The sequence below is a fragment of the Elephantulus edwardii genome, unplaced genomic scaffold (genome assembly GCF_000299155.1).
Source record: "Elephantulus edwardii isolate Elephantulus edwardi_28Jun2011 unplaced genomic scaffold, EleEdw1.0 scaffold00014, whole genome shotgun sequence".
In the NCBI taxonomy this organism is placed as follows: Eukaryota; Metazoa; Chordata; class Mammalia; order Macroscelidea; family Macroscelididae; genus Elephantulus; species Elephantulus edwardii.
The window spans coordinates 11,029,986-11,033,406 of NW_006399764.1; positions in this window are offsets into that span (position 1 = coordinate 11,029,986).

Sequence of the window (3,421 nt, forward strand, 5' to 3'; positions counted from 1 at the left end):
GACCAAGGGAAATTGCTACAGTGAACTGTTGGTGAATTATCACTCATGTTTCTATTGTGGGTCTTTCTTTTTTTTCACCCTGAAGCTGGCTCTTGTTTCAGAACCAAGCGCTTCCTCCTTTCCTATGACCTGGTTGTCTGTCATCCTCATTCTGTTTCAATACAATCTATTCCACATATCACTTAGTGTTCTGATAGGGTGGTATTAATAAGTTCAGAATTCTCTATATAGGTATCAATTATAAAACTATAGTTTTCTCCAGCCTGCGGGACTGGTTGCTTGACCTTGGAGTTCTTAGTGTCCTTTCTGTGATCTGTTTGTTTATCAAAAGAGGAGATGCATCTCCTAGATTAGCTGTTATCTCTTTGAAGCTGTTTCCCCCAATCCTATGTAAATTGTAACTTAATCTGCTTGTTTGCCTGGAAAAGGAGTATCTGGGTGTGAATGATCCTGTCTCCCAGATATGTGTAATAAAGTGTATTTATGGATAATGCAATCCGTTTGTCTTACTGGCGATTGACCCCTTGTGTTCTGTAACATTTTTGGCGACCCAGATGGGCCCTTCAGACTCACCTGGAAGTAGAAACTTCTGGTTTTTGCTTGCTAGGGGATTCTGAATCTCGCAGATAGGAGGGCCCCGAGAGCAGGTTTCTCAAATATCCATGGGTGCCACTTTTGTGAGATCTTTTGTCTCAAGAGACCTTTGAGAAAAAAAAAAAGAGAGACCTTTGAGAGATCAGCTCTTGGCATCCTCCATTGCCTTCACGAATCCATGCACTTTATCTGGTAACTTTGCACTTAGTAAAAAAATCCTGTCTGTTTTGGCCAGCCCCGGGGAATGCACCTGTGTGCCTGTAACCGTTTCCTGGGAGTGGGTTGGTGTGAGCCGTCCATTCCAATCGGAGTGGGTCGGCATGAGCCTCCCATTCAGATCTGGGTGAGTGGGTTAGCGTGAGCTGCCTGCAGAGATCTGGGTGAGTGGGTTGACATGAGTCATCCACTCCAAATCTGCATCTATTGCACAAGTTGTGCCTGTGTTGGTTTCTGTACTTTAGACAGGACTCTATAGGAATGGAAGTTGAAGCTTTTCATTCTTGGTTTTATAGGATTGGAAGCAGAAGCTCTCCGCTCTTCGTTCTCTTTAGAACTTTGATTGGTGCCAGCTTGTATCAGACCTGATTGAAGTTGCATTGTATTTGATGAGTAAAACATGTGCTGTATCTGCTGAGTGAAAGTTATATTTGATAAGTAAAACTTGTGCTGTATCTTCTGAGTGAAAATTATATTTAATAAGTAAAACTTGTGCTGTATCTTCTGAATGAAAGTTATATTTGATGAGTAAAACTTGTGCTATATCTGATGAGTAAAAGTTAAAATTTGTGCTGTGTCTGCTGAAAGTTATATTTGATGAGTAAAACATGTACTGTATCTGCTGAGTGAAAGTTATATTAATGTGTAAAACTTGTGTTGTATCTGATGAGTGAAAGTAATATTTGATTAATAAAATTTGCTGTATCAGATGAGAAGTTATATTTAATGAGTAAAACTTGTGCTGTATTTGATCAAAAGCTTGTTATTGTATCTGATGATTATGTACCTGTAAGGACTGTACATGTATTAACACTGTTCTTTTGTTCATTTCACTTTAGATCATTGTTCAAAAGTAAGAACAAAAGTTTCCATTCAGGTTAAAAAGTCTGTTAGGAAAAAATTCTGAATGATTGGCCTATTTGCTAATATTATCCTTAGCCAAAAGAATATTTTTTATTTCAGTGAAAATTTAGCATTTCTATGTTATTCAGGTTGTGGTAAAAAGAAAAAGTAGCCTTTGTATAAATCATTATTATTCAGCAAGTAATATTTCACCAGAGGTCAAAGAAATTGAGTAAAATCTGTATACATTGGCCTTTAATATTCTATACTATAAAAAGGAGAATGTAAGAGGCACTTGCTAAATGAGGGCAAAATGAAAGAAAGTATACATTTTCAGATGGTGCCCAAATCAAGACAGTGGGTTGTTGTTTTTTGGTGTGTTATTGTTTTTTTTTTATACGCCAGTGACACTTAATAGTAAAAACCTAAAGTAAGTGTCACTCCAGGAGAACTGAGGAAAAGTGGCTTAGATAATTTTTTTCCTTCCACCTCATATCCTTTTGGCCAAGGCTAAACAATACCCCCTCAGGTAGTTGTCCAGAGACGACTCTAATATATATATATCTCATGTCTGTTAGTCCAAATGATAATCTAAGTGTGCTCTATTGTACATAGGGTTTTTAAAGGCCTGTAATTTCAGAAGTGGATGGCCAATCCTTCTTCCTAGTCTGTCTCAATTTTTAAATATATATAATAATATCTGGCAGACACACATTCTACAGGAAAGAGTAAATGAAAGACATTTACCAGTTAGAAAGATCAATATTCAATGTTGCTCCCCACCAGGCTACATGCTTGGTTGGCTTTGGGTTTTGGGGTTTTGGTTTTTTTTGGTTTTTTTTTAAATCCACCCTTTCCCTACTCCACCACCAACCCTTCCTACTTTTGCTTACAACATTCAACACCCATCTCCCATTGAAAAGCCCCTGATGTGATGTCCTAAGTCTCAAGTAATCAGGATTCCTCTGATTCTGACCATATCATGCTGCTGTCAGTCTCTTATGATACAATCAGTATGACTTCAATTTAAAGTTCTCAAGTACAACTCTCATGTACAGCTTCTTTTCCTGGAAGATCCTGAGAAAAAAGGCCTCTTAAACTTCCACTCCAGGATTGACTTCTTGTGGGTTAATACCACTTGTCTTCTGTTTGCAGCCTGGTGCTGATGCAAGCGGATGGCCTCTCAGTAGAGAGAATGTGTCTTCCAGGACCAGTGTACAATTTTTGTTTCTTGGCCTGTGGCTCTCGGACCCAAAACGAATTCTCTGGCAAATGGTGTCCTCCCCATCTTCCTGTGGGATACCTGAATGAGGCATGGAGATGAGGAATTGGCAAAAAACAAGGTTCCAGGAGTTGACTGCATACCAATTGATTTATTTCAACAAACAGAGGCTGCCCTGGATGTGCTCACTAGGTTGTGCCAGGAAATCTGGAGGACAGCCAGCTGGCCAATTGACTGGAAAAGATCGATATTTGTTCCCATTCCAAAGAAAGGTGACCCACAAGAGTGTGGAAATTATCGAACAATACCATTGATATCACATGCAAGCAAGATTCTGCTGAAAATTATCCAAAAATGTTTGGAACAATATGTCAACAGAGAACTGCCAGATGTACATGCTGGATTTAGAAGAGGTCCTGGTACTAGGGATGTTATAGCTAATGTAAGATGGATCTTGGCAGAAAGCAAAGAATACCAGAAGAATGTCTATCTGTGCTTCATTGACTATGCAAAGGCTTTTGACTGTGTGAATCACAACAAGCTGTG